The sequence below is a fragment of the Stegostoma tigrinum genome, chromosome 5, assembly GCF_030684315.1.
Source record: "Stegostoma tigrinum isolate sSteTig4 chromosome 5, sSteTig4.hap1, whole genome shotgun sequence".
NCBI lineage: Eukaryota > Metazoa > Chordata > Chondrichthyes > Orectolobiformes > Stegostomatidae > Stegostoma > Stegostoma tigrinum.
This window is the reverse complement of record NC_081358.1, coordinates 33,355,692-33,378,807: the sequence shown is the minus strand read 5'-3', so window position 1 is coordinate 33,378,807 and position 23,116 is coordinate 33,355,692. Positions and strand designations below refer to the sequence as shown.

The window sequence follows — 23,116 nt, the reverse complement described above, 5'->3', positions numbered from 1 at the left end:
GAAATCTAAAATAAAACAGAAATTGCTGGAGAAACTCGGCAGGTATGGCAGCATCTACTGGGGAATAAAGAGTTAATGATTCAGGCCCAGTGGTGAAGAGTCAGGGGACTTGAAATGTTAAATCTGCTTTAGCAGCCAGGTATCTTTTTGGGAGACACAGGTGGACATTTGGGATTGTTAGCTATAGACGTATGTGCGTATAGGGTGGATGCAGTCTCTGGAGCTGTTAAGCTGTCTAGCCATTTGGATGAAAAACAAGTTGTTAGAAAAGCTCAGCAGGTCTTTGGCAGCATCTATGGTGAGAAAGCAGAGTTAACTTTTCAGGGCTGGTGGCCCTTCCTCAGAACTGTTCCTCACACATCTGATTTCTCTCCACAGATGCTGCCAGACCCACTGAGCTTTTTCCAGCAATTTCTGTTTTTGTTTCTGGTTCACAGCATCCGCAGTTCCTTCGGTTTTTATTTAGCCACTTGAATCCCTACACTTTAAATTTTGGTTAAAACAGCCTGCTGCAACACTCATCTTCTCATTTATATTCTTCCCTGCACTACAATTACTCTCAGGAAAGCTACAAGTAATTCTCTAGCTCCACCCAAACTGATTCTACTTCTCAATAAAACCGAAACAACTGCTGATACTGTAAATCAGGAACCAAAACAAAAATTGCTGGAAAAGCTGAGCAGGTCTGGCAACATCTGTGAAGAAAATTCAGAGTTAATGCTTCGAGCCCAGTGACCCTTGCTCAGAATGAATGGTGGCTAGGAAAATGTCGGTTTGCCGAGGCTGAGCAATCAGATACCTCCTCCTGCCTTCCCCTGGACCATGACCCCACCATGGCATATCAGGTCATTGTATCAACACTGGTAACTGACCTCATTTCATCTACCCCCCACTGCCTCTAAGCTGACAGACCCCAGCCCCACACAGTTCGCTTCTACCTCCTTCCAAAAGTCCACCATCAGGACTGTCCAGCAGACCCATTGTTTCAGCCTGTTCATGCCCCATAGAACTCATCTCTTCCTACCTTGGTTCAGTCTTTTTTCCCCTGATCCGATCCCTGCCCACATGCATCCATGATTCCTCTGACGCTTTATGTTAGTTTCAGTGTTTCGCACACGGGGTGAATTTATATTTGCAGATACATTCTATTTTTTCAGAAAGCACACAATTTATAGACAATCAGTCAATGTGATGTTTTATAAATTCGTACTTTAGAAATAAAACTAGTCTGACTCCAAACCAAAACGCAAACTGATTCTAAACAAGGCCTCATACCTAACATGCATTGTCTGACTAAAATATCACCTCTTCTTCACAGTGATAAAAACTTTAGTTCTCTCAGGACTGTGACTTAAAAGAAATTCAGGGATTTACATATACATATTAATCAATTAAAGATTTAATAGCATCTTAGGTTTGTTTATTACATCATCAACAGTTGTGTGACTATTTGATCTTTCACTTTTCAATTCTGTGTTCCATGTGCTTCTTTCTCACTTCACCTGACGAAGGGCCTACACTCCAAAAACTTGTGTTTTCAAATAAACTTGTTGGACGATAACCTGATGTCATGTGATTTCTGACCTTGTCCACCCCAGTCCAACACTTGCACCTCCACATCAAAATTTCTGAAGAAGGATTCTGACCCAAAATGTCAGCTTTCCTGCTCCTCTGATGCTTCCTGGCCTGCTGCGTTTCTCCAGCTCCACATTGTGTTACCTTCCAGTTGCAAACCACTTCAACTCCCCCTCCTACTCCCTGGGCGACATGTCCATCCTGGGCCTCCCCCAGTGTAATAATCATGCCACCTGGAAACTGGAGGAGTTGCATTTCATATTCCACCTTGGAAGCTTGCAACCCAATAGTCTCAATGTGGACTTTACTAGATTCAAAATCTCCCCACCTCCAGCCTCATCCCATGACCAACCCTCCCTCTCATCCCTGCCTCCTTGAACTGACACAACCTGACCCACCTATCCATTTCTCCCGCCTCACTGACCAATCCCCACCACTGCATACCTGCACTAACCTATCACCATCCCACCTACCTTCCTGAGCCCCAGCCCTCCTATCTCTATTTATTTCTGAGCTCCCTTCCCCCTCCCCCATTTCTGAAGAAGGGTCCCCACCTGAAACATCAACCCTCCTGCTCCTCTGATGCTGCCTGGCCTGCTGTGTTCCTCCAACTCCACACTGTGTTATCTATGGGAGAACAACACCTCATTTTCCACTTGGGGACCCTGCAGCCCTCCGAACTCAATATCGAATTCAATAATTTTAGAACCTGAACTCTCCAATGTTTTACACCCCTACCTTACACACCAGGCCTTGTTATCACATAGCTTGCCATTACACACTACCTATCATTAGTCACTAACAGTCTCCATTAACAGCTAGTGACCCTCCTAACCAAATTGTTATTTACTCCTTTGTTGATCAAAATATTCTTCTCTATTTTTGAGGTCTATCTCCACTTATCATTTACTCCTGATTCTGCCCCCACCCCAGCCCACCCTATTTTCTGCATTTAAAATGACATTTTCCTAACATGCTAACATTTTCTGAGAAAGGGTCCTGATCTGAAATGTCAGCTTTCCCGCTCCTCCAATGCTGCCTGGCCTGCTGTGTTCCTCTAGCTCCATACTGTGTTATCTCATTTTCCGTGCTACCCATCAGTTCTGAGGAAGGGTCACCAGACGCAACACCTTCATTATGATTTCTTTTCACAGATGCTTCCAGACCTGCTGTGCTTTTCCAGCAACTTCTGATTCTACTTCTCGATTTTTGAGCCATGATCCTTTCTCTGTATTATTTTTCTTCCAACCTTTATTATCAGGGCTACCTGTTTTCTTTGTCTATTTACTGTACTTTTGAAAAGTTAGATATCCTGGAATATTTCATTTCCAAGTCCAGTCACTTTTCAACCACACATTCTTAAATAGCTATAAGATGAAACTTATTAATTAGATCAAACCTATCTATTCTAATAGTTTGTTCTGAATTCTTCCATAATTCAGAAATAGAATTTTTAGCTCTGATATATTTTCTTCAGATTTTCCCTTGTGTCACCTTAGTCTCTAATGCTCTTGCATCTGTATCACTCTCAGTGCCCCCTTCTGACCCACCCAGCTTAATTTTAACAAAATGTTGCTTGATTCTAAAACACTGGCTATAATTTTACAAACATGTAAAAGAAAAGTAGAAGAGGACCTTTAGCATCTTGAGCTTGTTCTGGCTGTTTTGTTTGTGTTTTGAGTTTCACATTCCTATCTACCTCTGAATATGTATTGCCATGCAAAATTCTATCTACCACTGTCTTCAAATTATTCAAAGACTACACCTCTACTGCCTTCTGAGGCAGAGAGTTCAAAACTCACATAATTTTTTAAACAAAAATCTCCACACCATTATCCTCAAAAGGGCAATTCCTAACCTTCGCTCTTCCTACTTTTGCATTTACCTCTCTGGATTCCTCCCACTGTACAACCTGCTCAACTGGCTGTTTATGATTACAGCTGATATTATTGGACAAGTCAGACCCAACAATGAAATCTGGCTTGAGGGATCATATTTTGTCCTTTTCCCTTCAACATGGTGGTCTTCCACTGAAACTTAAGCACATGAGGCTCTATATTTATTTTTAATACTAAAACAAAAGTCTATTGTGCGAAGGAAATAACAATAAACCAAACCAGATTGTTCACATTTCATGTATTTTTAAAGCTTACAAAACACCCAGCAAAAGAAAATCCCACCTACTCCCCAGTGCTATCATTTTACAGTTAGATTTGACCCAACTGACACTCCTCAGCATCAGTTCCATGAGTTGTGAATCATTTTTGTTGAATCCTTATATAACCGTGATCTTCAATTTTTTTTCAGCTTTGAAGGGAGATTTATAACAAAACAGTCCTAGTCTGCAGGTTTCACAAACTGTACTCTCACTAAAGTGATAATGGGAACTGCAGATGCTGGAGAATCCAAGATAACAAAGTGTGGAGCTGGATGAACACAGCAGGCCAAGCAGCATATAATATAGAACATTACAGCACAGTACAGGCCCTTCGGCCCTCAATGTTGTGCCGACCTGTCATACTGATCTCAAGCCCATCTAACCTACACTATTAAATGTACGTCCATATGCTTATCCAATGACGACTTAAATGTACCTAAAGTTGTCGAATCTACTACTGTTGCAGGCAAAGCGTTCCATTCCCTTACTACTCTCTGAGTAAAGAAACTACCTCTGACATCTGTCCTATATCTTTCACCCCTCAATTTAAAGCTATGCCACCTCGTGCTCGCCGTCACCATCCTGGGAAAAAGGCTCTCCTTATCCACTCTATCTAACCCTCTGATTATTTTATATGTTTCAATTAAGTCACCTCTCAACCTTCTTCTCTCTAATGAAAACAGCCTCAAGTCCCTCAGCCTTTCCTCGTAAGACCTTCCCTCCATACCAGGCAACATCCTAGTAAATCTCCTCTGCACCCTTTCCAAAGCTTTCACATCCTTCTTACAATGCAGTGACCAGAACTGTACACAATACTCCAAGTGCGGCCGCACCAGAGTTTTGTACAGTTTCACCATAACCTCTTGGTTCCAGAACTCGATTCCTCTATTAATAAACGCTAAAACACTGTATGCCTTCTTAACAGCCCTGTCAACCTGGGTGGCAACTTTCAAGGATCTGTGTACATGAACACTGAGATCTCTCTGCTCATCTACACTACTAAAAATCTTACCATTAGCCCTGTACTTTGCCTTCTGGTTACTCCTACCAAAGTGCATCACCTCACACTTGTCTGCATTAAACCATTTGCAACCTCTCAGCCCAGCTCTGCAGCCTATCTATGTCTCTCTGCAACCTACAGCATCCTTCATCACTATCCACAACTCCACCGACCTTAGTGTCGTCTGCAAATTTACTAACCCATCCTTCTACGCCCTCATCCAGGTCATTTATAAAAATGACAAGCAGCAGTGGACCCAACACCGACCCTTGCGGTACACCACTAGTAACTGGTCTCCAGGATGAACATTTCCCATCAACTTCCACCCTCTGTCGTCTTTCAGCAAGCCAATTTCCAATCCAAACTGCTATATCTCCCACAATTCCATTCTTCCACATTTTGTACAATAGCCTATTGTGGGGAACCTTATCGAATGCCTTGCTGAAATCCATAGACACCACATCAACCGGTTTACTCTCATCTACCTGTTTGGTCACCTTCTCAAAGAACTCAATAAGGTTTGTGAGGCACGACCTTCCCTTCACAAAACCGTGCTGACTATCCCTAATCAAATTATTCTTTTCTAGATGATTATAAATCCTATCCCTTATAACCTTTTCCAACACTTTACCAACAACTGAGTTAAGGCTCACTGGTCTATAATTACCAGGGTTGTCTCTACTCCCCTTCTTGAACACGGGAACCACATTTGCTATCCTCCAGTCATCTGGCACTATTCCTGTAGACAATGACGAGTTAAAGATCAATGCCAAAGGCTCGGCAATCTCCTCCCTGGCTTCCCAGAGGATCCGAGGATAAATCCCATCCGGCCCAGGGGACTTATCTATCTTCACCCTCTGAAGGATTTCTAATACCTCTTCCTTGTGAACCTTAATCCCACCTAGTCTAGCAGCCTGTATCTCAGTATTCTCCTCGACAACATTGTCGTTTTCTAGAGTGAATACTGTTGAAAAATATTCATTTAGCGCTTCCCCTATCTCATCTGACTCCACACACAACTTACCACTACTATCCTTGATTGGGCCTAATCTTACTTTCGTCATTCTTTTATTCCTTAAATACCTATAGAAACCCTTAGGGTTTACCCTGATCCTATCTGCCAACAACTTCTCGTGTCTCCTCCTGGCTCTTCTGAGCTCTCTCTTTTGGTCTTTCCTGGCTACCTCGTAGCCCTCAAGTGCCCTAACTGAGCCTTCACATCTCATCCTAACATAAGCCTTCTTCTTCCTCTTGACCAGAGATTCCACCTCCTTCGTAAACCACGGCTCCCGCGCTCTAAAGCTTCCTCCCTGCCTGACAGGTACATATTTATCTAAGACACACAGGAGCTTTTCCTTGAATAAGCTCCACATTTCTAATGTGCCCATCCCCTGCAGTTTCCTTCCCCATTCTATGCTCCCTAAATCTTGCCTAATCTCATCGCAATTGCCTTTCCCCCAGCTATAACACTTGACCAGTGGTATACACCTATCCCTTTCCATCACTAAAGTAAACATAACAGAATTGTGATCGCTATCACCAAAGTGCTCACCTACTTCCAAATCTAACACCTGGCCGGGCTCATTACCCAGTACCAAATCTAAAGTGGCTTCGCCCCTTGTTGGCCTATCTACATGCTGTGTCAGGAAGCCCTCCTGCACACACTGGGCAAAAACTGACCCATCTATAGTACTCGAACTATAGTGTTCCCAGTCAATATCTGGAAAGTTGAAGTCCCCCATGACAACTACCCTGTCTCTCTCACTCCTATTGAGAATCATCTTTGCCATCCTTTCCTCTACATCTCTGGAACTATTCGGAGGCCTATAGAAAACTCCCAACAGGGTGACCTCTCCTTTCCTGTTTCTAACCTCAGCCCAAACTACCTCAGTTGATGAGTCCCCAAACATCCTTTCTGCAACTGTAATACTGTCCTTGACCAACAATGCCACACCTCCGCCTCTTTTGCCATCTTCTCTGTTTTTACTGAAACATCTAAATCCTGGAACCTGCAACAACCATTCCCGTCCCTGCTCTATCCATGTCTCCGAAATGGCCACAACATCGAAGTCCCAGGTACTAACCCATGCTGCAAGTTCACCCACCTTATTCCAGACGGTTCTGGCATTGAAAGTAGGCACACTTCAAACCAACTTCTTGCTTGCTGGTGCCATCTTGCTTCCCTGAAACTTTATTTCGGATCACCCAACTCTCAACTTTTTATAGTCGAACTACAATTTTGGCGCCCATCCCCCTGCTGAATTAGTTTAAACCCACCTGAAGAGCTTTAGCAAATCTCCCCCCCAGGATATCGGTACCCCTCTGATTCAGGTGAAGACCATCTTGATTGTAGAGGTCCCACCTACCCCAGAAAGAGCCCCAATTATCCAAGAATCCAAAACCCTCCCTCCTGCACCATCCCTGTAGCCACGTGTCCAACTCCTCTCTCTCCCTATTCCTCGCCTCACTAGCACGTGGCATGGGCAACAAACCAGAGACAACAACTCTGTTCATCCTAGCTCTCAGCTTCCATCCTAGCTCCCTGAATTTCTGCCTTAAATCCCCATCTCTCTTCCTACCTATGCCGTTGATGCCAATGTGGACCACGACTTGGGGCTGCTCCCCCTCCCCCTTAAGGATCCCAAAAACACGATCAGAGACATCACGCACCCTGGCACCTGGGATGCATCTCAGGGTCTTGAGGGTCTTTGAAGGGTCTCGGCCCGAAACGTCAGCTTTTGTGCTCCTGAGATGCTGCTTGGCCTGCTGTGTTCATCCAGCTCCACACTTTGTTCTCTCACTGAAGTAACTTATTTCATGAGCTGCTGTGAACAATCTCCTTTTCCTTGGAAAGTCTGTATTCACATTTTACTTCAGTCAAGTTAGTGTGCAACCAAAAGTTTTTGAACTAAATTTTAACAACCTGAGATTTTGTTCCAGCGAATGGCTTGTTCTTTTTTCCATTTCCTGTCATCAACAGAATAAACAAGCTTGCATTAACACTCCAGGGGGCATATCCTGGTTTAAAATCATGGTTTCTAAATACTGACCTAGTTAATTTTTAAACACCTTCACATATATAGACCAACATCTATGTGCCACTAGTTTTCAATACAAATTGTAAAACAATGATAGTAATATGCATAAATATATATATATATATATTTTTTTTAATACTTTTCATCCAATACCTTAACTGTCTGTTGATTAGATTTATTATTCAAGTGATTTGTAAGGATAATAGTCCTGGCCCAATTTATGAGGATCGTGGTCCTAACTAAATAGTTCTGCCTTGCCACAGCACATGCATCGGCGACCAATAGCATGGCATGGCAGTTTGGGAGTTCACTTTAACAGCCATTCTTTTAGCTTGCCCATTTGATTCTTTTTTCCCATACCAAGTTGCATGTGGCTCAGAAAATGGTCCAGAGCTCTTAACTTTTGAGATAGTAGGAACTGCAGATGCTGGAGAATCTGAGATAACAAAGTGTAGAGCTGGATGAACACAGCAGACCAAGCAGCATCAGAGGAGCGGGAAGGCTGACGTTTCGGCCCTAGACTGCTCTTCAGAAAATGGCCTGCTGTGTTCATCCAGCTCAACACTTTCTTATCGCATTACTTTTGAGGTTTTCTTCATTTGGAATCTAGTCCCGCAAGCACTATCTGTAGAACATCATCCCTGGTTCTACCTCGATTACTGGTTAGAAATGGAACTTAACAACTGAACTGCAGTTCTTCTTAGCATAAGGAGATGTCTTTAGCCCCAGCACAGCCTTCGGAACTCTCAGTCACAGAAACAAAGACCAAACAATTTCTCAGATTATACTTTGGAGAGGGTGCAGAGGAGGTTCACCAGGATATTGCCTGGTATGGAGGGTGCTAGCTATGAAGAGAGGTTGATTAGATTAGGATTATTTACATTAGAGAGACCGAGGTTGAGGGGGGACCTGATTGAGGCCTACAAAATCGTGAGAGGTATCGACAGGGTGGATAGCAAGAAGCTTTTTCCCAGAGTGGGGGAACTCAATTACTAGGGGTCATGATTTCAAGGTGAGAGGGGAAAAGTTTAAGGGAGATATGCATGGAAAGTTCTTTACACAAGGGTGGTGGGTGCCTGGAATGTGTTGCCAGCAGAGGTGATAGAGGCGGGCATGATAGAGTAATTTAAGATGTATCTAGACAGATACATGAATGAGCAGGGAGCAGAGGGATACAGATCCTTGGAAAATAGGCAACAGTTTTAGATAAAGGATCTGGATCAGTGCAGGCTTGGAGGACCAAAGAGCCTGTTCCTGTGCTGTAATTTTCTTTGTACTTTGTTCTTTGTACTATTCGCACTTCTCCTCTTGAATGGCATTATACACCATTATGATATAGTTAGCTTGTCCATCTGTCCTGCAGTTCTTCCTTGCATCCATCCAGGCAATGAGTACCTTTGACCTATTGACAAAGTTTGATGGCCAAGTCTCCTCCCTTACTCGATGGTGCCCGACTTGCAAATACAGCTCCTGGTTCCTGACAAATGACCAATTCTCCAGCTCTAATTAATGTAAGTGGTGTCACTGCCATCTGAAATAATGTGTCCATTATCTTTTGCACTTCCTGGATACACTGCATTTCTTGCAGCTCAGACTTAACATCAGCAAACTTAATTTGAAGTTGCTTGAGCTGAAGACCCTCATCAGAGGAGTGCCAGGATGGCAGAGTTGGAGGGATTTGAGTGGTAACTCCTTTTCCATAATAGTTCCATTTATTGTTGGAACTGGGAGTACACTCCAGAGCAAGGGAAGTGTTTGCTGGTGCTGCTGAATTCAGGATGAAATGTGACACTGAAGCGGGAGTTGCCTGCTCAGGTGGAGGGAAAAGATACTCGGGGTGTTGTTGGTCCAGCTCTGTGTGAAAAATGCTTGCAGCAAATCATCCACTGTGTTTGCTTTTATTTCCACTAAAAATTTCAGAGTGACAGTGCAAACTCTCTTTGGGAACTAATTTCTTAGCCTCGTACATTTGTTTTTACTTAGGCTGAAATTAAAATTGTTGGCATCACCTTCATTCTGATTTGATTTGATTTATTATTGTCCCATGTACCTAGTTGTAGTGAAAACTTTTGCTTTGTGTGTGGTGCAGGCAGATCATGCCATACAAAGATCACAGGGTGATTTAACAGAGCGAGGAATACAATGTTATGGCTGCAAAGAAGGTGCAGAGAGAGCAAGATCAACATTAAATTTAAAATTTGAGACATTCATTCAGAAGTCTAATAGCAGCAGGGAAGAAACTGTTCCTGAACCTTTGGTACATGTATTTAAACTTTTGCATCTTCTGCCCGACAGAAGAGGTTTCCCATTGCTATTAGATTTCTGAATGGACTTCTCTAATTTTAAATTTAATGTTGACCTTGCTTTTTGTGCACCTTCTCTGCAGCTGTAGCATAGTATTCCTCGCTCTGTTCTTTTCCCCAGTGCACTTTGTATGGTGTGATCTGTCTGTACTGCAGGCAAAACACAACTTTTCACTGTACCTAGGTACATGTGACAATAATAAATCAAATCAAATCAGACTGAAGAGCTTATAACTGAGATGAGAGGGGTCTTTGATGATATTGGCTGCCTTTCTATGGCAATGAGAAGTGTAGATGAAGTCAATAGGAAGTCAAAGCTGGCACAGCTAAAGATCCATTACAAAAAAAATAAGCCTTTTTCACATTGCTTCTAGAGACTAACTCTACCGTTGCCTCGCTCATCTGTGGCAATTTTTTGATGTCCTATCCAATAGTTATCCCTCAGCCAGCAACATCAATGCAGGATGACTGGTCATTTGTTTCATTTTTGGGATCATGTTAGCGAGTAACTTGGGCTGCATAAGAAAACTGTCTTCAGCTCAAAACACAATGATTGTGGAGCAGTTCTGTGTCCATCAAATGAGCATAAAAGATTTTACAGAATTACAACTTTGTTATTGATTTCTCTCCTCTCCCTCTGACTTCACTGAGCAGCAGTGAAAGAAGATGACTGTGTGAAAAAATCTTCAGGAGCCACCAGCAACTGCCAGAAAATAATCTTTTAAACAGGCTTTAAACACTTGAGCGTTTTGGTTTTATGGGTTTATTTGTGTCTGAAAGGACAGTGCCCTGAAAAGCTGTTGTGGAACTTAACACATTTTAGTAAATATGTTGTAGTAACTGAATATGCTTTGAAAATTTAAAAGACATCTTAATCAGTTGTATTACAGTAGTGACTCAGCAAACAACAATTGCCACTTGATAGAATTGACTGACAGATTTCTTTATTCCAATGATATTGTAGCTTTAAAAAGTTAATTCATTACACTTTAACAGATTTGTTTTACTATGATATCCACACATCTAGAGCTGCCTTCCTGAAAATATTGCACATAAATCTTTAAGTGCAGTATCCATTTTTAATTATGTTTTTTTCAGATGTATATTCTGTTGGCAAATGCTTTTTTATGTGCCTTTTAGGCTTGTTCTGGTTATGTTTAACTGAAGCATGTTGATTGCAACTGTAACCAATTGGTTCACTTATTTGCTGTGGCAGGTTCAGTATCTTTGTTCCTTTTACATTGTCATGCTGCTGACCCCAATGCTCATTCCCCCTCTTTATTATGGAGAGGCGGGGGTGCTGTTCTAATAGGTCTCAGCTGGGATATATGATCAGCCACACTGATACATGGAGGGCTTTCACAATTACATGTCTGTGTCCAAGCCCTTGGATTTCCCTAATGGTTTAGTCGGATGAAGGGCACCCTGTCAGCCTCAGAATTAATGTGTCCCAACTAGATTAATTTCTAATCTTCACACCACAGAATTGAAATATATTTATTTCAGGATTGACTTAAGTTTAAACAATTCAAATCACTCTTTGTACTTTTGAAGTAGAAAAATATTCGAAGTCTTCTTATGAAAATCTACAAATGCTACCACCTTTCACCACCCCCCCCCCATTCTTTGAACATTAGGCATTGTTGATGGCCATTTTAAATTAAAAAGGCAATTGCTATTTGTTACTGACAGTAAGAAATTTTATAACAATAGTTTACAATGTGAATAGCTTTATTTATTGTGATATTTCATGCTGTTTTATGTGAACTTTGTGTTCATCAAGATGAGGGATGCCAGTCTTCAGGAATAAATGCCCTCCATTTCATAGTATCATAGAAACCCTACAGTGTGGGAACAGGCCATTCAGCCCAACAAGTGAACACCACCCCTCCAAAGAGCATCCCATCCTGACCTATTCCCCTACTGCCACATTGCCCTTGTCTAACCCACCTAAACTAAACACCCCTGGGTACTATGGGTAATTTAGCATGGCCAATCCACCTACCCTGCACATCTTTGGACTGTGGGAGGAAACCCATGCAGACACAGGGAGAATGTGCAAACTCCACACAGACGGTTGCCCAAGGCCGGAATTGAACCCAGGTCTCTGGCACTGTGAAGCATCAGTGCTAACCATTGAGTCGCCATGCCACCCCAATTTTGGGCATTCAAAATCAGCATCAGTCACCTAGAGGTCAGGTACAGCAAAGTTTAGTAGAAAGAAAGAACTTGTATCTTGCCATGTCTCTCAGAAACATCACTGCATATTTCAAATGCAACAAATTAGTTTTCAAAATTGAGGCCATGCTGTCACCAAATAGACCTGCTTTTAGTTTGCCTCAAAAATGTATCTCAGCCCCAGTTACGTGAGTGCGATCACTACTGATTAATTTCATCAAATATTCTTCTAATCAACCCTGTTCAGAGATGTATTGGAAAACTCTGGAACGAGTAGAACATGAACTCAGTCCTCCTGGCTCAATGGTAGGGATACAACTACTACACCATAAGATAGCCTGCAGTCTTTGACCCTCTAAGAACGATTGCCAAGTAAATATTGACCCTTCGGAGGAAGGGTCTCCAGACCTGAAACGTTAACTCTGATTTCCCTTCATAGATGCTGCCAGACCTGCTGAGTTTTTCCAGCAATTTCTGTTTGTTTGTTGTTAAATGTTAACAGGGGTCGCTTTACCATATGGGTTCTTGGTCATTCAGGACTGAGAATGCCCGAATTCATCAATAAATTAACAAAATTATTGACAAAGTGTAATAGTAACCCTGACTGGATTTTAAGATAATCCAACCACTTCATAATCACTGCTATGAATTCCTGATTTCCATTTCTGTTTAATTCAGTGCAAATCTTTTAATCACACATGAGATTAATGGAACATCAAATGCATGAATTTAGTTTTTACACATACATGGATAACCAGCTGTAGTGCACATCCAACCCACCCAACACCTCCATCATAGATAAACCATCTCTGACCAGAATTTTGTCGCAGAGTGTCATTTCTAATGTCATTACCACAACTGTCACTTCTACTGCCTTCTCTCTTTTTTCCTTTTCTGACATAAGTATAATTAAAGTTCCAAGTGCTTGTGCCATATGTACAAAAGACTTTTGACTTAGCTACAGGAAAAATAAGCTTTTCTTTGGTGAACCCACTGTCATCCGGCAATGCTACAGGCAGCCTATTGAATAATATTCTGATCAAACAGGGAAGGGCTACACCATGGTCATCAAGATGCACTACAGAAATTCACCAAATATCCTTAGACAGCACTTTCAAACCCGTGACTACTTCCATCTAGAAGGACAAGGGCAGCAGGTACATAGGAATATCACCACCTCAAGATTCCCTCTTACTCACTCACCATCCTGGCTTGGAAATAAATCGCTGTTCCATTGGTGTCACTGGGTCAAAATCCTGGAACTTGTTCCCTAAGGGCATTGTGGGCCTACCTCCAGCACATGGACTGCAGTGGATGAAGAAGGCAGCTCACCCCCACTACCTCAAGGGACAGCCAATAAATGCTGCCTTAGCCAACAATGCCCATGGTGCATGAGTGAATAAAAAAAGGTCACAAATATACTCCCCAAATCCACTGCCATGAACTCCTGGTTTGAGAGCACAACAATGGCCTGAGTGTTATTCTTTTCAAAATTATACATCACATGTAAATGTTTCACATTATATTACATTGTTGCTATTTGTTGAGATTAGCTTAGCCAAAGAATTAAATGTTTGCACTTCATAATTGGCACACAGGATGGTTTCAGGGGAATTATAGATATTTCTTTCATTATTGAAGAAACAATGTTGTGTTTTTGTATTCAGCTATTATTGACCATTCAGATTAGTATTCAATGTTGCACTCACCATTGTATTTGATATGGCTAAACTCAATAGGTTCAGTGCCCCTTCTTCTATGCATTGTAAGGGTCATTTCCCGATTGAATATTGGAGGTGAACACTGTAAGGACACTATAAGTCAGTACCTTCAGATGGTGAAACATTTGGACGGAACTTACACTGTTCTTAAGGCCGTTTCCTGCAGATGCAAGAATTCTGAAACAAAAATGTAAGTTGTTGGAGAAACTCAGCAGGTCTGGTAGCATCTGTGGAGAGAGAATACGCAGTTAACATTTCGAGTTCAGAGACACTTCTTCAGCACTTCTGTTTAGCTCAGTTGGTTGGATGGCTTGTTTAAAGTATACAGTGATTCTAACAGTATGGGTTCAGTTCACACACCAGCTGAAATTACCACAAAGGATTCTCTTTCTCAACCTCTCCCCTTGCCTGAGATGTGGTAGTGCTCAGGGTTAAACACCACTAATCTTCTCTCATAAGTGAGTAGCATTATGGTCTAGTAAGATTCTGGTGACTTCTACTTTTTTTAAACAGGATCCTGTTTTGAAATATGGGTGGCATAGTAGCTCAGTGCTAAAGACTACTACGCCACATAGTGCCAGGGATCTGGGTTTGATACCAGCCTTGGGTGACTGTGCAGTTTGCACAAGGCTGCGTATTCTCTCTCCACAGATGCTGCCAGACCTGCTGAGTTTCTCCAACAACTTACATTTTTGTTTCAGAGTGCTCTGGCTTCCTCCCGTAGTCCAAATGTATGCAGGTTAGAGAGGATTGACTATGCTAAATTGTCCATAGTGACCAGGGATGTGCAGGCCAAGTGGATTAGTTATGGGAAATGTAGGGTTACAGGGATAGGGTTGGGGCCTAGATCTGGGCGAGATGCTCTTCAGAGGTTGGTGCTGACTTAATGTGCTGAATAGCCTCTATGTGCTCTGTAGGGATTCTATTCTATGATTTTACGAAGTTTAAAAGCATTGTGAGCTATAAGGGGAATAGTTTAAATCTTCAAAAGGGTATGGACAAGCTGGTGGAATGTACAGATGAGTGACAGATGAAGTTCAATGTGTGAAGATATGAAAGTGTTTATTTTGGTGGGAAGAACATGGAGGGACAATAATACATAAAGGGGGCAATCCTCTAAAAGGGTGCAGGAGCAGTGTGGCCTGGGTGTGTATGTGCAAAACTTATCAACGGTGACAGGACAGCTGAACAGGTTGAGATGGTGGTTAATGAAGTTACTGTACCCTGGCTGTTATTAGTAGGGGCTTATAGCACAGCAGCAGGGAGGAAGGGAAACTGCAGTGGGTGGCTTGCTTATTATTTGCTTATCAATTTTGGAATGATTTTGGAATCTGGAGTGTGCTGCCTGCAGGAGAGGCAGGACATCTCAGAATCTTTAAAAAGTACTTGAATGAGCACTTGAAGTGGCTATGGGCCCACTGTTGGAAAGCGAGCTGGTGTCAGTCATGTACTTTTGGCAATACAGACTCAATGGGCCAAAGGGATTCTTCTGTACAGTGCAATCCTATGATTTTGAATTCAAAATTCTTAACCTTGTTTTGAAATACTTCTACGGATTTACCGCTTCCTCTCACTGTAAACTCCTCCAGCCCCACAATCCTCTCAGTTATCTGCACCCTTCAAACCCTGGCCTCTTGTGTATCTAGCTTTTTTGATGACCATGTTTTTAGTTGCCACAAACGTCTGTGGAGGCCAAGTCATTACATGCCTTTAAGACAGAGATAGATAGATTATTGATCAGTAAGAGGATCAAAGGTTAGGGGGAGAAAACAGGAGAATAGGGCTTTGAAACACATCAGCCATACTTGAATGGTCGAGCAGACTCGATGGGCTGAATGGCCTAACTCTGCTCCTATATCTGAAGACATCATGGTCTTACAGTCACCTACAACTTGCTGAAATTCACTCACATCTCTCAACTTCACACACTCCCCTTTCTTTAATATGCCCTTCTGCGAATCAGGTGAGGACAGGATTAATCGTTTCTGTGATGCTTTGTGCAGTTAAATGAATTGATGAGACACCCACAGACAAAGCTCACACGTGAACAATAACTTATTCTCAAGGCATTGGAGAGGACCCAGTGTCATTCAAGTTCTTTCAGGGTACATTAAAGGCATGGGTGAAGTGGTGGGCCACAATTGGTAAAAATACCAAAACAGGGAAATAAATTTACTTATATTCATCCATAAAATATAAATGTTGTGCACATGTTCCTCTCCCCTCCCCACCTCCCCATACTCATCGTTGAGGTATTTTATGATACAGGCTCAAGTAGTTCAAGGAGGCAAGGCAGTTCCCCACATGTTGGAGGGCAATTAGAGGTGCAATGAAGGTGGTTGCTTTGTCAGGATTTCCACATTCTGTAACTACCCAAATAAATAATTCATTCCCCTCTCCTGCAGATAGCTTATGGTACACTTCTTTAAAACTTGTAATCAGTTTCAGGGTTGCAGCCAATGGAAGTATGAACGCGTATCATGTCACATTCAGTGGAAGTAAGAACTGCGATTTCCTGGCAATGATTTTGTTCCACAGCCCTCAGTTCAACATATTGAATAAAATGATCTTTCTTTCCAGCTTGATCCCACCCCCACCCTCTTCAGGGAATGGTTATGCAGTGAATCGCTTAATGTGAGCACCTCAATCTGCAGTCTACTTGAGGTATATTTCTGAAGTCTTTTGTCTAGCAGCACTTTCCCAAACTAGTCACTACACGCACAAATAGTTCATCCAAATGAAAGTGAAATATCAGCCAAATGTTGTGCTTTATTAAAGAATCTTTTTCTGATCCTTCTTGTGAATTATTAAACACAACTTGTCATGCTTTGTCTGATTATCTTGCCATCCATGTGACTCGACATTGACCTTTATGTAGCATCACTGTGACTGCAGTGATCGATTGGACCAATCACAGCTGCTAACAACTTTAGAAATCTGGTAGTGGCCTCAAAAATCACTCACCTTGGACAGGTCTTTATTTCTCAATGTTCCAATCAATGATGCTCATGTCAAACTTGTTTTTTGTTTCAAAAGAAGACACTAACAATTTAAAAGTATAGCATGAGTGAATGAACACATCAGTTAAAGCCACCTTGAACGGATTGTGGTCAAGGATATTCGGCCTCGGCCTCGGATCTTTGGGTAAACGTTTTCCATGGTGGACTTTGGGAGACACAACAACACAGAGTCACTGAGCAGAGGCTGATGGCCAAGTTCGGTGCCTATGAGGATGGCCTTAACTGGGATCTTGGGTTCATGTCGCACTACAGCTGACCCCACCAGACTGTAATTCTCTCTCTCTCTCTCTCTCTCACACACACACACACACACACACACACACACACACACACACACACACACACACATGCGCGCACACACACTCACACAGTCTCTCTCTCTCTAACACACACACAAACACACAAGCACCCTCTCTGTCCCAAACGCACACACTCATCTCTCTCTTTCTCTCTCTCTCTCTCTCTCCCTCTCACACACACACAGACACCCATACACAGTCTATCTTCCATACACACACACAAACAATCTCTCTCTCCAACATGCACACACAACCACTCTTTCTGCCACACACAAACACACACACACACACACACACACTCTCCCTCACATGTGCGCACACACACGTAAATTTAAAGCACCAATTTGTAGACAGTCAGTCAGTATGGTGTTTTATATATTCTTACTTTAGAAATAAAACCAGTCAGACTCAAAATTAAAACAAAAACAGATTCTAAGCAAGGTCTCACATGCATTGTCTGACAGTCACCTCTTTACACTGATAAAACCTTTAGTTCTCTCAGGAGTGACTTGAAAGAAATTCGGGGATTTACAAATATATATTAATCAATTAAAGCCTTCCAACTGATTAAAGATTTAACAGCATCTTAAGTTTGTTTAGTACATCCTCATCAAACCTTAACCTTTTATTTATAAATTCTGCGTCTGATACTAAGTCTCTCACTAACACCTGAAGAAGGAGTGAGACTCCAAAAGCTTTTGTTTTCAAATAAACCAGTTACACAATAACCTGGTGTCGTGTGATTTCTGACCTTGTCCATATCATTCCAACACTGACACCTCTACATCATGCATAGATTGTGTTTGCCTTTCCTAATGATTCAACATGCTTTGAAGCTGGAGGTCAGAGCTAAAAGATCACAATTGTGGGTCTGGTTGAGATGTTCCTCAGAGGGTCAGTGCAGACTTGATGGGCCAAATGGTCGCTTTCCGCACTGTAGGGATACAAAGATTACAATGTATGAATTTTCTTTAAAGGAACAACTCTGGATTTTGCTAAAAGGAAAAAAAAACTTACAATATCATTTAAAAAAAACAATATTCCACTGAAAATGTAAGTATAAAGCCGATACAGATACAAAGCTCCATTTCATCTATTCTCTTCATGAAAATCAGTGTACGAGATAACACTTATCCATATAATTGATTTCCCTTACAATTTAACCTTAATTTGCTAATTTTTTTTAGTAAATACAATTTTATTTCCTTCAACAATTCTGCCTGAAAACAATTTAATACTTTGCAATTTGAACTGAATAAAATAGACGAATTGAAGGTATTAGGAACACAAGAACACTGATCCTAGTACAGGAGCAAAGGAGGGACTTTTATGCACTAAACCTGTAATAAAATATAATGGGCCCAAACATTTGATTGCAACCTGTTGTAGAATTACAATTTCTGTCTTGATTTTGCATTTCTATGAGACAGCAGAAGTAATGCGCCCCCATATGATTCAACAACACATCAATGATTAAAAGACAGTCACGGCGTGGAATTTGGAGGAGCAATGGGCTATATGGGATAGATTCACACAAAGCAAGGTTAGCGGTCAGAATCAATCATAGTTCCCTTGAAGTGCTGCTGGGTTCAGTCAGAAACAGTCGGAACAGTTGTTCTGGAGAAATGAGAGAAACAGGTCTGCTGCTGTCACCATGGAAGTGTGGCAGGTAGTGAATGTGCCCTGGTCTTGCATGCAGTGTGAAAAATGGCTTGATCAGGAAAAGAAGCCCTTTTGCCAAAACACCTGCTAGTATGATGGATGCTGGGACATTGGGTAAATTTAAGGAGGAGATAAACAGATTTTCAACTGGTGATGTGTTGAAGGGTTATGGGGAGTGGACAGGAAAGTGGCACTGAGGAGAAGATGAGATCAGTCATGACAGTATCAAATCTTGGAGCAGGCTCAAGGGATGAATGGCCTACTCCTCCTCCTAGTTCTTAGGCTCTTATGTTCTTCTGTAACTACTTCCTCCCAGTAACCACCTCCTCAGCCTGTCTTTCCAAGCATTTTCCATTACTACACTTCTCACACTCACTTCATTTTCAGTACGATTCATCCCTCACTTATTCAAGACTTTTTTTTAATTCATTCATGAGACGTACACACCGCTGACAAGATCAGCATTTGTCACCCATTCCTGTTTGCACTTTAAAAGGCAATGGTGAGCCGGCTTAGTAACTGTGGCACAGATAGACACAGAGGGGTTAGGAAGTGAGTTCCAGGATGTTGACTCAATTCCCAAAGTAGTTACCAACCCAAATGTATGTGGATCATTGGGATGACTTCCATGGAAGGTGGGATCAGTACAAGGTGGATCTAAACTGCTGGTACACCAATATCTGGGTAGAGAAGTTTGATGGTGCCTCGGGATGATTCAAATGAGTGCGGCGGTGGTGGTGGGGAGGTGCGCATTGAGAACTGGAGCAGCAGGTCAATAAGTATAGAGACTGGGGAAGAACTCGAGTCTAAGGCAAATGTAGCTAAGAAGATGAGCAGTCAGGGAGAGTTTGCTGAGCGCAGCAGTTCCAGAGGCTTGCTCCAATGTATTTGCTTCAACACAAGAAGTATAACAGGTAAGATGGATGAATTTACAGCCAAGATTAATGCCTGCAATGCCTGTGTTGTTACAATCACAGAGGCATGGTTGAAAGAGGGACAGGATGAGCAGTTTAATGTTCTGGTATATCAATGCTTTGGTGAGACAGAGGAGGAAGCGAAAGGGAAGGGGGAGTTGCATTACTGGTTAGGTGTATATCACAGCTGTGTTGAGGGAGGGCACCTTAGAGGATCTTGCAGTGAGGCATTATGGATAGAGCTCAGGAATAGGAAGGATGCAATCACATTGCCGAGATTGTACTACAGATATCTCAGCTGCCAGCGGGAGATGGGGAAGAGATACGGAGTTGGATTCTGGAAAAAAGTTAAAATAACTGGGTTGTTGTGGTAGATGATTTTAACTTCCATGTTAACTGGAACTTTGTTAGTACCGGGGATTTGAATGGGGAGCAATTTGTTAGGTGTGACCAGGAGGGTTTTTTTTAGGTACAAGAGGGTAGTTCGGGAAAGAATAGGCCCACTCAAGGACAACGGAGGCAGGTTATGTGTGGAGTCAGAGGAAATAGATGAGATCCTTATTATGTACTTTACATTGGTACTCACCAAAGAGAGGGACATAAGGGATATCTGGTATAGGAAAAGGTGTGTGAACACTTCCAGGCTGGTCAACAAAAAGAAGGAGCAAGTGTTGAGTGTCATGAAATGTATTAAGATAGACAAGTCCCCAGGGCCAAACAGGATCTATCCCAGGACTCTGTGGGAGGCAAAGGAAGAAGTAGCTAGGGCCTTAACATATATCTTTGCATGCTCCTTGGCCTCAAACAAGGTTTCAGAGGATCGGAGAATGGCCAATGTTGTTCCTTTGCTTAAGAAGGGAAACAGAGATAATCCAGGTAATTCCAGGCGTGTGAAGCTGAGGTCAGTGGTGGGGAAGCCATTGGAGAAGATACTGAGAGACAGGATTTATTTACATTTGGAAGCAAATTGACTTGTTAGTGTTAGGCAACATGGGCTCGTGCAGGTAAGGTCATGTCTCACCAAGTTGTTAGAGTTTTTGAGCAGGTGACAAGAATGATTGAAGAGGGAAGGGCAGTGCATGTTAACTACATGGGTTTCAGTAAGGCATTTGGTAAGTTGCCTCATGGCAGGCTTGTACAAAATGTAGAGTCTCATTGGATCTGGGGTGAGCTGGCTGGATGGATACAAAACTGGTTTGATCATAGAAGAAAGAGAATAGTGGTGGAAGGGTGCTTTCCAGAATGGAGATCAGTAACTAGTGGTGTTCCACAGGAATCAGTGCTGGGACCTCTGTTGTTTATAATATATATAAATAATCTGGAGAAAAATGTACATGATCTGATTAGAAAGTTTGTGGATGAAACCAACATTGGTGGAGTTGCAGACAGTGAGGGGAATTGTCAAAGGATATAGTGGGATATAGATAGATTGCAGATTTGGGCAGAGAAATGGCAGATGGACAACTACGAGGTGATATAATTTGGGAGATCAAATTCAAATGTGAATTATACAATAACTGGCAGATTCCTCAGGAGCAATGACATTTCTTTTCTTCATTATTCTTTCACAGGATGTGGGCATTGCTGACTAGGCAGCATTTATTGCACACCCGTAATTGCCCTGAGGGTAGTTAAGAGTCAACCACGTTGCTGTGGGTCAGGAATCACACGTAGGCCAGGTAAAGATGGCAGTTTCCATCCCTAAAGGACATTTGTGAGCCAGATGGGGTTTTCCCGACAATCAGCAATGGATTCACAGTCGTCGCTAGATTTTTAATTCCAGATATTTTATTGAATTCAATTTCTACCATCTGCCGTGGCGGAATTTGAACCCAGGCCCCCTGAATGTTATCTGGGTCTCAGGATTAACAGTCCAGTGATAATACCACTAGGCCATCGCCTCCCCAAGGAGGAATCTGGGCATACACCGATCCCTAAAGATGGTAACACAGTTGGATCAGATGGTCAAGAAGGCACACAGAATGCTTGCCTTCATTGGCCAGGCATCAAATATAAAAGTTGATCATTTATGTTACAGCTGTATAATACTTTTGTTAGCCATATTTGGAATATTGCACGCAGTTCAGGTCACCACACAACCAGAAAGACATGGATGCTTCGGAGAGAGCGCAGATAAGGTTTACCAAGATGTTGCCCAATCTGGAGGGTTTTAGATATGAGGAGAGGTTGGATAGACTGGATTGTTTTTCTTTAGAAGCTGAGGGACGGCCTGATAAAAGTCTACAAAATTATGAGAGACATGGATAGGGTAGATAGTCAGAGGCTTTTTGCCAGGGTGGAAAGGTCAACTACAAGAGGAAACAGGTTCAAGGTGAGGAGGGGAAGTTTAGGAGAAACTTGTGAAGAAAACTTTTCACCCTGAGGGTGTTGGGTGCCTGGAACACATTGCCAGTGAAGGTGGAGGAAGCAGGCACGTTAGCAATGTTTAAGGCATGACTGGATAGACAGATGAACAGAAGGTGGATAGAGGGATAGAAAAGCACACGGGCAATAAGTAGCGAGTCTGAATAACAATTGGGAATTGGCACAGAGTCGGTGTGCTGACAGGCCTGTTCCTATGCTGTATTGCATGGTGTAACCATTGCCACTCAGCCTAGCTGTTTCACAATGTAATGCACCAGTTTAATAGTCAATCGTACCAAAATGCACTGTACCCATCAGGAAATCTTCAGTCACTTGCAGGGTGATTCTTTTTGCTGCTTGTAGAAATTGATGAATTAAAAATGTGTTCTGAAGATGCTAACAATTAATATTACTTTGAGGATGTAAAATTTGAAAAAAGTATAGAAAATGAAATTTATGTCACATTTTTGGACATACCTGGAATGGTTTCATTTAAGAGTGATTATTGAAAGTTCATTGTGGACTTTTGAGTATTTTTTTGACAAGTTTTTCTGACAGCTGTATAACTGACAATAACTGCTTTACTGTAGGACCACAATAGGACTGCTTTTTAACAGTGATTAGCTTGGAGTTAGGTTCTTGATTAATCTGGTTCAGTTGCAGAGCCAACTGAGTTGGAGGAAACGTTTCTTTGAAAAAGCTGCTGGCTGATCTCTGAAAGGAAGGTCTCTACATTATGATTGTATTTTTTGACCAAGCTGATAGCACAGGATATTAGAGATAATTGTGTACAATAGTGACCTGACCACGTGTGCCAGAATATCAGAGCAACAGACTGCAGGACACCCAACATTTCATTCTTTTCCCTTCAAGAACCAGTAATT

General features: G+C 42.1%; 1 long non-coding RNA gene across 4 annotated transcripts in view; it reads right to left on the bottom strand.

The window, feature by feature from the left end:
* LOC125452100 (uncharacterized) overlaps nucleotides 1–23,116 on the bottom strand; it is a 196,115-nt gene that overhangs the window by 5,737 nt on the left and 167,262 nt on the right. Inside the window, exons 4-5 of one of the 4 annotated variants that reach the window (XR_007247460.2) lie at nucleotides 18,044–18,226; nucleotides 7,443–7,700 (exon numbers count right to left, since the gene is read on the bottom strand). The exons of 1 other annotated variant lie outside the window; for it this stretch is intronic. This is a non-coding gene — a long non-coding RNA (uncharacterized LOC125452100). Of the gene's footprint in view, nucleotides 1–7,442; nucleotides 7,701–15,166; nucleotides 18,227–23,116 lie in introns of those variants that run through there. 2 more of the 4 variants (XR_007247459.2, XR_009445739.1) reach the window with 2 other exon arrangements.